A 12,569-nucleotide genomic window follows, 5' to 3' on the forward strand; every position below is an offset into this window, starting at 1 on the left:
TCTCCTGCCTCAGCCTCCCGAGTAGCTGGGACTTCAGGCGCCCGCCACTACACCTGGCTCACTTTTTGTATTTTTAGGAGAGACGGGGTTTCACGGTGTTAGCCAGGATGGTCTCGATCCCCTGACCTCGTTATCCGCCCACCTTGGCCTCCCAAAGTGCTGGGATTACAGGCATGAGCCAGGCCCCATAACCTTTATCGTTAACAATGAGCCTTAAATCTAAATTATATTATGCCTTCAGGTACTAACGAATGGTAATACAAAGCTGTCACAATTAATGACACTCAAAATATTGTTTATTTCATCTTGTTCATCCTTTTAGTTTCAATTGTATGTATGTCTTATGATTTACATAATATATAGTTGATAAGTAAACCTATGTGCCCCCTAACATTTTTTTGAGGTGGAGTCTCACTCTGTCACCCAGGCTGCAGTGCAGTGGTGCGATCTCGGCTGGCTGCAAGCTCCGCCTCCCAGGTTCATGCCATTCTCTTGCCTCAGCCTCCCAAGTAGCTGGGACTACAAGTACCCACCACCACGCCCAGCTAATTTTTTGTATTTTTAGTAGAGACAGGGTTTCACCATGTTAGCCAGGATGGTCTCGATTTCCTGACCTTGTGATCCGCCCACCTCAACCTCCCAAAGTGCTAGGATTACAGGCGTGAGCCACTGTGCCCAGCCCTGCCCCCCATTTTACTAAATGTGTCACATAGTGAGATAGGTTTGTAGACCACTGATTTAGGGCGTGGGCTGCAGATAGATAAGTGACACTAGCCAACCAAAAACAGGGGGTGCTGGAGTCCTTATATCTCCTTATATCTCCTTATATCTGATCTTCAGCCAGAGACAGATACTGTGGAGGCATTCTAGACAAGAAAATGCCTCCAGGGATGAAGTGATGTGATCATGAGGTCTGAGAAAAAACTTCTGAGGCAGAGGAACCAACGCTGACATTTACAGAAGGTGCTGGGAGAGCCAACCGATATGCCAGGTGACATGGAGCAGCCCAGAGCTGGAGACGAATGTGCCTCGTGAACAGGTGCGTGACATAGCTGTATGGACCCATGCACTCAGGGGAGGAGGAAGGAGCTACTTCTCAACTTTGCAAGGGCACAAAGATTTCTACCAGGAAAAGAACGCACCAGAATGGCGTCCCCTGCCGGTTGCAGTGAAAGGGAGCTCAGATGTTGGAAATGAATAAGTGAAGGTGACTTTTTAATGTGTATGAAGGTTGGTGAGGAGTGAGTGGACATTCTTCTAGCAAGTGCAGCCTCACAGGCTCTGGCAAGTCTCAGCAAGAGAGGAACCTTGAAGTGCAAGACTTTAAGCATCCAGGGTCGGGGTGGAGGAGAGGGATAGCTGCTCCTAGCTTTGATTTTGCATGGTGTCCTGGAGAAGACATCCTTCGCCACCCTCTCCTGCTGCTCAGCTAGGTCTGAGTTTGGGAGAGCGACAATGGTGCTTACTGCTCTCCTGACCAACCTACAAGCTACAAGCTCAGGAGATGAAATTTCCCTCGGGAAGCTTCTCCTCTGCTCTTACGGAGGCATCCTTCTTGGAGGAGCCTCGGGGGTCTCAGAGGCACCTGGTCCAGCCTTGTCCCTTCATGGCGGGACCTGGATCAGGCAGCTCACAGAGGTGGAGCAACACGACTGTGCACCTGGTTGCTTCTCCAGGCCCAGTCCCATCTGGGTTGATTTTGAAAGAAATATTTACACTAAAGGGCTTAAGCAGAGGGAAGATTTCACTGCCTCTTATCTCTCATAGTTTAGAAAAACAACCAACATTTCATGAATACATGACCCTGTGGTGCCTGTGTTTATGGCTCGCTTCTCTGGGGAGTCTCCTCTTCTCAGAGCCCTATCCTGGCTTCCTCTGTACCACTCACTTCCTCTTGGACTCCCAGGGAAAAATAGGATTCCCATGGACATGCCACAACCCTGATAAGATTCCCTGAGTATTCCAAGTTACCCACACTTGAGGCTGACATTGCTCTATGCCCCAGCTATGTAATGGCCGCTCCCAGTTCTTGTCCTCCAGCCAAAACATCATGAGTCAGCTCCAAGGAGACCTGGAGACCCTCCCAACCACACAACCCCTATATGCAGAACAACCAGCCCAAAGCCATGTGCCCAGGCTGCTCATACTCATGCCCAGCCCTGCAAAGGCCCTGCTCTCCTATCCATCGCCCCAGCCCACCTTTGCATGCATGCACTCCCCAGAAGACCTCAAGGCAAAGGGTCTCCAGCTCCACACCCCACCACTGGGTCTTCCTTTCAGGCTGTAGCAGACTTCTCTTATGCCCAAGCACTCATCCTTCTCCAAGGAACCAAGTGGAAACCTAGAGTGGGAATTCCATACCCATCCATCCTCTGCCATCCCACCCTCTGCCATCTTCCTCCTGACTCAATCTGCCATCCCTCTCTCCCGCCTGCCTCCCATGTTGCTCTCCACATTCTTGCTCCATGATCATGAACTCTCTACCTTTGCATCTCAGCCATCTCACCAAATGTTCCCTCCAACTCTTGGCTTAACTTAGTGATTCCCAGCCCTGGTTCACATCAGAATCCCCTGAGGAAATGTTTAAAAAGATACTCCTGCCCAGACAGGGCTGGCTACCTAATTTCTAAAGCCAAGTACAAGATGAATATGCAGAGTCTCTTATTCAACAAACATTAAGGATTTCCAAGATGGCAGCAGCAGAGCATTAAAACAAGCACAGGGCCCGTCTGAGTTCCACTGCCCAGGTCCAAGGCCATGGAACAGCCCTGTGCCCAGGTACTTGCCCTAAACCTTCAGATTTAATTAGCCTGGGTAAGGTCCTGGAATGTGCATTTTAAAAGCTCACAAGGAGATGCTGAGGAGACCGAGCTGCCCCAGGCTGACCAAGAGATACTGCATCTGTCGCAGCCCTCTCAAATGGAAACTTTTGGAACCAGAAGTTGGGCTCCTGTATTCCTGGCTCCATAGAGTCTCTTCCAGACTTTTTCTCTGTGTGGTCTGGAAATTCCAGTCCTGCAAATTATCTGCTCAACCAGGTCTAGGGTCAATCCTGGATTTTCACTGCCCTTGTCTAGGACATTTCTGGACTTCCCTTAGCACCTTTCCTCATCTAACCAATATTTAGCAAATGATTCACAACTTTCTCCAACCCCATTCAAGGATGCTGGGCCTCAGCATCCCTGTGTAAGGCCCAGCCAAAGTCCTGGCCCTTCAGCCCCTTGTACCCCCGTGATCAGTGACCACCTCCCTTCTTCCACCTTAGCACCCACTCCCATGCTCACTGCTGGGATCTGGCCAAGACTCAGAGCTCCTTCACTCCTAAATCTCAAACCCAAGTTCCCCACTCTCTGACCACAGATCCTGTCCTAACCTCTCTCCCATGCCCACTGAGCCTTCAGTCCAGTGACCATCCCCCAGATATTCCTTATCTACTACTTTTACTTGCTTCACCTTCCATTTTATCCTGCTTACATTCAACGGTCCAATCTTTCAATTACTCTCCTCCAAATACAGATGCTGTTCGACTTACGGTGGGGTTACATTCTGATAAGCCCATCCTAAGTTGATGATATCGTAAGTCAAAAATGCATTTAATACAGCTAACCGGCTAAACATCCTAGGTTAGCTGAGCCTACCTTCAATGTACGCAAAACACATTAGCCTATAGTCAGGCAACATCATGTCACACAACACCTATTTTATAACAAAGTGATGGGTATCTTGTAATTTATTGAATACTGCACTGAAAGTGAAAAACAGAATAGCTGTATGGGGACTAGAAGTACAGTTTCTACTGAATGTGTATCACTTTTGCACCATTGCAAAGTCAAAACCTCATAAGTGGAACCATTGTAAGTCAAGACCGTCTGTACTAGACATTCCCTTCCTCTCTGTCCTTACCTCTCACCTATCTAGCAAAATTCCAGTCTTGGGTGAACATCAGCATCCACCTTCTCTACACCTGCTATCGGCCAGCAGATCGCCACTGGAGGGACATCCCAGAACTGCACAGCCACCCGTCTTGGCTATGCCCTCAGGACTGCCTGGTCATCGGAGCCACAAAGGGCTCCTTCGGTCAATACAGGCTCTTACTTTGCACAATTTATCCTTCAAACCTTCTCCAATCTCACCATGCCTAAAACCACTCCTTCCTTCCTTCGCATTCAGCAAATAACCTTGTCTTCTACTGTACTGAGAAAAGAGAACCAACTGTCCCACCAAATCTACACACGGATGTCCCCGAGTTTGCACCCAACTCTCCCTCCTCCTGCTGACAGGGCCAGCTCCTTCACAGATGCCCTCTGCACCCTGTGCCTCTTGCCTTCTCGAGGGCCTGGTGCTACCAGTTCCTCTCTAGCTTGTTCCTTCCATCTCCTCCATCAGCATTTAAACCCCCTAGCTGCAGCCGGGCACAGTGGCTCATGCCTGTAATCCCAGTACTTTAGAAGGCTGAGGCGGGCGGATCACCTGAGGTCAGGAGTTCAAGACCAGCCTGGCCAATATGGGAAAAACCCATCTCTTACTGAAAATACAAAAATTAGCCTCGCATGGTGGTGCATGCCTGTAATCCCAGCTACTTGGGAGGCTGAGGCAGGAGAATCACTTGAACCCGGGAGACGGAGGTTGCAGTGAGCTGAGATCGGGCCATTGCTCTCCACCTGGGCAACAGAGCAAGACTCCATCTCAAAAAAATAAATAAATAGATAAAAATCCCCGTAGCTGCAATCTTTGAAAAAGGAAAGGGAAAAGAAAAAGAAAAGAGAGAGGGGAGAGAAGGGAAGGAGAGACCAGAAGACCCCCCTCTTCCTCCAGCTCCTATCCTCTCTCACTGTCTTTTTTTGGCAGGGTCTTGCACTATTGCCCAGGTGGGAGTACAATTGTGCGATCACAGCTTACTGCAACTTCAACCTCCTGGGCTCAGATGATCCTCACGCCTGAGGTTCCCAAGTATCTGAGATTACAGGTGCATGCCACCAAGCCTGGCTAATTTTTGTTTTTTGAATCTTTGATAGAGACGGGGTCTCACCGTGTTGCCCAGGCTAGTCTCGAATTCCTAGGCTCAAGTGATCCACCCACCCATTGGGAGAATGTGTTGGCATTACAGGCATTAGACACTGCACCCAGCCTCTCTTACTCTTGCCTTTGCGGCCTCCCTGTGTCTCCCTCACCTCCCACTGACCCCAGACCCCATTCCCATAGACTTTCACTACACCACTTTTAGGAAACAATTCTTAATAAGGTCTCCAAGTCTCCAATCATCTCTGTTTAAAACAGAATGGCTACATTTGGGGCCTCATCTTACTGGGCCTCTCAGCATCACAGAAATGGGTTGACCACTCCCTTATTTCTCAAATACTTTCTCCCCTTGGCTTCTTCACACCGTTTTCTCTTCCTGTTTCTCTGGCTTCACTCCTCGGTCTCTTTATGGGTTCTTCCTCCAAGCTATAACTATTATATGGTGGAGGTTTTGAGGCTCCATGCTAGGCACTGTTCTTGTCGCCCTCTACTCTCTATTCCTGGTTGATCCCAACTGTCTCTATTTCTGCAAATATCATGTAAGTGCAGACTCATTTTCTCTCCAAAGACATGAAATATCAATGGCTATTTCCCTCTCCCATTCCATAAGCATCCTGGGCTGATAGTGGACCCTAGGCTCCCCACGTCTTGCTGCTCTGCCGCCCCTGGGATATTGCATTCATCTGCACCGTCAAGATAACTCACCACTACGTCTGTATTACAGCCTTTGGGAAGAGGAAAAGTGGCAGGGAACAGACAGACCCTTGCCCTTTGAGGACACACCCCAGAAGTTGTATACATCACTTCTGCCAACATCTCATTGGCCAGAACTTGGGCAAATGGACACACTGAGCTCCAAGGGACACCTGGGAACTGTAAGATTTATTTTGGATGGTCACATACCCCTTTAAACTCCTCTTAGAATAAAAAAGGGGAAAGCCAATATGGAGAGAAAACTACAAGAATCGGCCATAGGGCTCAGCAAAATTTACCAATTTCTTTTGTCAAATAAAAACCTTTTTTCTAAACCTAACACCTGTTGCCATTATTTCATAAAAGGACACTTTTAATGCCACAATTGGGGAAGACATCCTCTCAGAATAGAGAACAGTCTTTTAAGTGAAATGAATGTAGACGTATGGAAGAAACCACTGTCTCATCCTTGTTTATCTCATTCCTCTTGAAACTGGTGCAGCCGCCAAGCCTTGGTCTCCTGACCTGAACTGGGAGCCATGTTTGAGGAGCGGCTGTTAAGAGTGTTGCCAATGTCATCTTCAGCTCCCTAAGCCAATCTGATTTAGGGGGTGACTACGAGAGCTCCCAGTGTTATTGACTCCCAGGCTCTTCCTGGTACTAATATAGAAATCCATGCCTCCATCCTCTCAGGTCCCTTCCCATTTCCAAATTCCCAGGGTTGACCAGGTCCTGTGCAGTTGGGACGCACTGCTGTGGCTGCACTCCCCATCCCACTTTGGGCCTTTACATGACATCAGGGGTCTCCAGGAAGTTCGGCCACAGGGCTGCTGCTGCCTCCCGAGAGTATTCCAGACAGGGTAGTCTCCCCAGCAGAGATGATGGTCTCTTTGTGGCCAACCTTGAAGGGTCACACCTTTGTCACTGGCATTTCTTCTTCCTGCTTCACATCCTTCCAGGGAGGATGCGTCCTCAGGAGACCACCCCTGAGGCTCCCTGAGAAACACTGGGTAGTGCCCCCTCTTTCAGTGGCCGTATTAATCAAGGGAGGACTCAGCGTCTTGTCACTTTCAGGTGAGTTTCTCCCGAGACAGACACCTTTGGCCCTCTCTTTGCACTGAGAGTCATCCTCACTCCCACCCTCAGACCTCAGACCTCTCCTCATTTCTCTAGGAGGCCTGGGGAACTTCTGCAAAAACGACTGTTGGCCTGCCCCACGTGCCAGAGTGCCCGCAGCAGCCACACAAATCAGGCTGTGGATTAGAAGGAGTTAAAGAGCCAGGAACTCTGCTCCCCCAGCTCCGGGAAGTGGAGGAGGCCTGCTTTGCACGCCCTGTCTGCTCCTCCACTTACAGGGTATATTCTGGGGGGTCACAAGCTCTTGTTTGTGTTGTTGGAAAGGAAGCTTTGGACAAGCTGGTTTTCTGCCCTACTTTTCTTGTGTTCTACCTTTTAAAAATGAAATGTTTCTCTCCCCCATGGAGCCCTTCACTGCATATTCACAAATCCTAAAATTTAAGATTTTTTTTTCAAGTATCTTCTCCACATTTTTTTGGTTTTAGTTAGACATTGCTAGATTTGAGTCCTAGAGTTTTGGTACAGGACGGAGCTTAGAGGTCATCAGATCCAATGGCTTCATTTTATGGCTGAGGAAACTGAGGTCCAAAGATGTTAAATGGCCACCCGAGGTCACATGGTGGCCAGTCCCGGTGTCCACGTCATGTGACAACTCCACGGGTACATTGCAGGGGCCTGGCCATGGGGGATGAGACGTTGGACCCTGGCAAGCCTGCGGCAGCCTCCACTTTCCTGCCGCCGCTGAGTCTCTGCCCTCCATGCCAAGTGGAGTTAAGAAACAGAGACAGACTGCACAGGAAATTCTCACGGGAGGACTTTTCAAGATCTGTTAAGAAAATGTTCTCTTGTTTACAGCTGAGTGCATCCTAGATGCAATGCCAACAGCATTCACTCTGTTTTGTTTATTTTAACCAAGAAGGGAAATTAGTGGCAAAAGAATATTTTGATAATGAATGGAAAGTTAGTCATGACATTTTTGAGGGGGGAATACGCAAATAAACTTTAAAAAATGAGAGCTGTCTCAATGGACAACAGAGGGGATTCATGGATCTCTGCCAATTTCAAGAGATATTTGGGGTGTCTAGAGTTTTCTGTTTCTTCCATGCACGCAGTATAAGCCTTTGGGGTGGGGGAGGTGTGTGTGTGTGTGTGTGTGTTCTCCTAAAGCAATCCTAGTTAATGGAAAGATTTTCAAATATTTGGAAACGGATCTCAGAACTTTACAGAACACAACCGTATCTATTTCAAAACAACCTGGGAGTATTTGGTGTCCACTTTGGCCTGGTAAATTTCCATTGCGGGCAGCGCTGCACAATTTTTTCATTCCAGCTCAACTCACTTCAAGTGGCGTGATTTGATTAAGCATTTCTTCACTTTTAATGGCATGCCAACGCTCCAGGGCATCATTTTTTGGGTGGCCCCAAGTGGGCTGGGGTGGGGGCGGGAAGACATGTGAAAAAGGTTTGTGCCTGACCTTGTCCTCCAATGTAAGTCCACCTGGTGCCTGGCAAGCCTTCTCATATTAGGAACAGGCCTGGCTTTGCTGATTGTGATTTTTCTATGGTGAGAGCCAAGGAGCATCCAGTGGGGAACCAGTACCTGAGGAGCTCAATGAAAGGTGCAGGGGACAAGTCTCACACTGCACTTGGCTGAAGTCCCTGCACCACCCAGGAAGTTCTATTCCTGGGCTGCCCACTGGCAAACTCTATTACCACAGTATTTTAGAAAAAGTTTCGTTTAATAATATCAAAAGATCTTGACCTTTGAGCACAGTCTATTCCTCTGTAAAACCAGATAACAATATGACTTCACTGCTGAGGTTGAGGGGGTGTTAGAAATATTATAGTCCTGGAACATGGTGAAACTCCACAAATGGTATTTACAGATGGTGCCTTTGATTGTCATGGTATCCATTATCACCATCCTCCTTCCTCAAAGAACCCCCATTTTGTTCAGATATCTGCTCCACTCTCATGCAGCTGTGTGCCCAGGGCAGGGCCTCAGGGAACAGCCTGAAAGTGCCCTCCATTCCTCTATTCCCAGTAGCCAGTGATTTTCTCAAGATAAGCCTAAGGCACAGTGATGGCCATTACCATGTGAATAGAACCTGCAGTGGGGGTACAGTGAGGGCTGGCAATGTCTTCTCTTCTGAGAAGAAGCCACAGGAAGAGTGTCCTTCACTCCTCAGGATGTTATTTTTCGAGCTGATGCTGTCATCTTGAAGCCAGCTACAAGGATGGGGCCAATACCAAGCATGACAGAGCAGAGAGAAGGAAAGAGATACCACCATCAAGGTGAAGTAGCTATTAAATGATTCCAAAGCCCATTATTTCTGAGCTTCTCAGTAGCCCCCAAAAGCAGTATCCCAGGCCACTTAAAGTTCCCAGACAGGGAGACACTGTAAGCCAAGCACACTCCACGTGACCAGTCTTCTCCGAATCTTCTCTGGCTGGAAATACTCTTTGCCTCCCAAGTAGTGAGTCAACTGCCTCTTCACTCCCCCACACGGGTGAGCCTTCCCTTTACTCCACAGCAGCGAGTCGTGCTTCCCCACAAACAAGAGGCTGAAGGGGGGATGAGTGCAGGGCGGGAGGTTCTTCTGGTTTTTCTCAGAAGAGTGAGAGCTGAAAGGAAGGGGAAACTTCAGCTGAGGAGAAAGGACTGGCTCACGACAGGAGGGCCACAAGGACACTTCAGCTCGAAGATCTGCAAAAGAGCAATGGATCTGTGCATTTTAGATTCTGCTCTGGGGCGTACAAAGAAGCCATGGGGCCTCATGGGGCTTTGGCAATATTGCTACTCCACCCACTGGGAAGCTTTGGCTACAAATAACAGAAACCCCTGCTTGAACCAGCATCATCAATAATAGAATGCATTCTCTTATATAATACAAATGCTCTGTAGGGGAGTTTTGGAGACAGTTGAATAAGTGGTTTAAGAATGTCATCAATGATCCAGTTGTTTCCATCTCTGCTTTTGGTGTGGGCTTCATTCTCCATCTGGTATCAAGACCACGGTGTGAATTCTAAGCATTTCATTAATGATCTCCCCCAAGAAAACAAGTGGCTTTGCATTCTGAGCCACTCAAGTACTACTGACTACAGATGGATGGGCTTTGAGGGAGGACAAAATCCAAGCTCCCAATATCCAAAGTGACATTTAGATCTAAAGAGACATGCTATAGGCTATGAAAAGACAGTCTGCTTGCCCTGAAGTCACCAACAACAAAAAGGAGGCTCCATATCACAGTGGCTTCCTTGAAACTGGAAAACAGTATGCTTCACACTGCTTCAATTCAGCCTCTATCCTAAATCACTAGGCAAGTGGCCACATTTGAGGGGGATCCAATAGCAAGAAGCTTTAGAAACAATCCAGGCAGCAGTAAAGGAAGCTGTACCCAGAGTCCCTATCTCATTCGGATTCTACAAAATCTCTGCTGTCCATTAACAGACTTTTCTAATGGGTTGGACAAAGAGACTCCCCCAGTATTTCTAAGCCTCTTAGGACTTGAGGGCATCCTCCCCCTAGTAAAAGGCAACTCCGAACTTGTAGCTGACTCACAGGTGAGAAGTAAAAAGATAAAACTTGACTGTATGTCATATACCTTTTTCAAAAAGAACTATCAAGAAATGGCCAAAAAACTGAGGAGAATATTTGCAACATTTATGACAGAGGTTTGATATCCTTATTTTATCATGAACTCTTACAGACCAATCTCTAAAATATGAACACACATATAAAGTGTATACAACTCATAGCACATAAAAAACATTAAAATGCTACCACTCGTGAGTAACAAAAAAAGGAAAGCTTAAAAAATAGATGCATTTTTTCTTTTTTCTTTTTCTGCTTTGTTCACTTATTTGCTTCATCATAAAATAGTGATGAATGCCACACAGAGATGGGAGGTGGCACTGGGACTGTTATGCGCTGCTAATGGCACTAGAAATCCATGCAACCTTTCTAGAGGTCAATTTAGCAAAATAGAGCAAAAAGACTTAAAAATGTACATCACCTTTAAAATCGTGGTTCCAGAGCCAAAAATGTATCCTGAGGAAAGAAATGGAGAATTACCTGAGGTGGTACCATACACTCAAAATTATTCAACCTAGTGTTATTTTTTTATATTAAAAAGTTAGAAATTAGGGCAGGTGCGGTGACTCGTGCCTGTAATCCCAGCACTTTGGGAGGCCGAGGCAGGTGGATTCCCTGAGGTCAGGAGTTTGAGACCAGCCTGGCCAATATAGTGAAACCCTGTCTCTACTAAAAATACAAAAACTAACCGGTCATGGTGGTAGGCGTTTGTAATCCCAGCCACTCAGGAGGCTGAGGCAGGAGAATCACTTGAACCCAGGAGGCAGAGGTTGCAGTAAGCCAAGATCGCACCACTGTACTCCAGCCTGGGTGACAGAGTGAGACTCCATCTCAAAATAAAGAAAAAAATAAAATGCTAGAAATTACTAAAACATCTAATAATATTTTAATTAGCTAAATGAATGATGATACATGCATTCCATAACATAATACGCAACAACACAGAAGAATGTTTTACCATAGGGACAATGTTAAGTTAAAAGAGAGTTACAAATCATTAAGATCAGTATACATTTTGGTAACTATTTGTATGGTGCATCTTCCTATCTTTACTTCCAAACTGTCTGCATGCTTATCATTAAAGCATATCTCTTGTAAGCAGCAAATAGTTGGTGCAATATATGCTTTTAATTATATTTAAAAATCCACAAACTGGAATGCACACTTAGAGCTGCCTGTATGCACCAGTATGGACACAGAGGGTGCTAAAATATTAAAAACAGGGCTAGGTGCAGTGGCTCATGCCTGTAATCCCAGCACTTTGGGAAGGCCAAGGTGGGCAGATCACCTGAGGTCGGGAGTTTGAGACCAGCCTGACCAACATGGAGAAACCCCATCTCTACTAAAAATACAAAATTAGCCAGGAGTGGTGGTGCATGCCTGTGAACCCGGTGACTTGGGAGGCTGAGGCAGGAAAATTGCTTGAATCCAGGAGGCAGAGGTTGTGATGAGCTGAGATCGCACCATTGCACTCCAGCCTGGGCAACAAGAGTGAAACTCCGTCTCAAAAAAATAAAATATTAAAAACATTTCATAATAAATGATAGTCACTTCCCAAGCCACTCCCCAGCCCTCCTAACTCCCCCACCACCCAGGACTTCCCAGACCTTCCCATGGTCTAGAACCTAATGGGGCAATACCTAGTACAGCAAAAGCCAGCCTCCCAGACTCCTGTCCACCTGCTTGGTCGGTGTCCATGCTGAACCAGCTGTTAAAGACTCTGTCATTCCTATGTGTAGGGTGTACACATACGCATATGCACCCAGAATAAAAAAACAAAAGGCCATGTTTTGCTGTACTGGGTGTTGACCTATTAGTTTCTGAACCATAAGGAGGTCTGGGAGGTCCTAGAGAGGCGCTGGGTAGCTGGGGAATTAGGAGAGCTGGGAAGTGGCTCAGGGAAATGACTTGAACATAGTGTTTGTCTCAGCACTGGAATTATTTGTATTAACTGGGGTGTCAGTTATCCCACATACAAAGTAGTTTTATTTAATTAGCATTATTTAATTACTCACATATCAGTAGCTTTATTAACTACTTTGTGTGTTTTCATATTTCCCCCCTTTTTAACACTGAAAATGTCTTACTTATCAAAAAACAACAATATGTGTTAAGAAATAAAGAGTTCGGTGAATCCATGAATAGATTGTTTTTTCATCCACTGTCCCCTATGCCCCCCAGCCAGC

The 12,569-nt window shown here is 46.8% G+C and overlaps 1 protein-coding gene and 1 long non-coding RNA gene across 8 annotated transcripts in view; both read right to left on the reverse strand.

Moving 5' to 3' along the window:
• KCNE2 (potassium voltage-gated channel subfamily E regulatory subunit 2) overlaps positions 1–12,569 on the reverse strand; it is a 298,859-nt gene that overhangs the window by 144,503 nt on the left and 141,787 nt on the right. The gene's annotated exons all lie outside the window — the stretch shown is intronic.
• LOC135970014 (uncharacterized) overlaps positions 1,213–12,569 on the reverse strand; it is a 45,249-nt gene continuing 33,892 nt past the window's right edge. For all 3 annotated transcript variants that reach the window (XR_010585389.1, XR_012432032.1, XR_012432031.1), the window contains exon 2: positions 1,213–10,839. This is a non-coding gene — a long non-coding RNA (uncharacterized lncRNA). The remainder of the gene's footprint in view (positions 10,840–12,569) is intronic.

Source organism: Macaca fascicularis, chromosome 3, assembly GCF_037993035.2.
Source record: "Macaca fascicularis isolate 582-1 chromosome 3, T2T-MFA8v1.1".
In the NCBI taxonomy this organism is placed as follows: domain Eukaryota; kingdom Metazoa; phylum Chordata; class Mammalia; order Primates; family Cercopithecidae; genus Macaca; species Macaca fascicularis.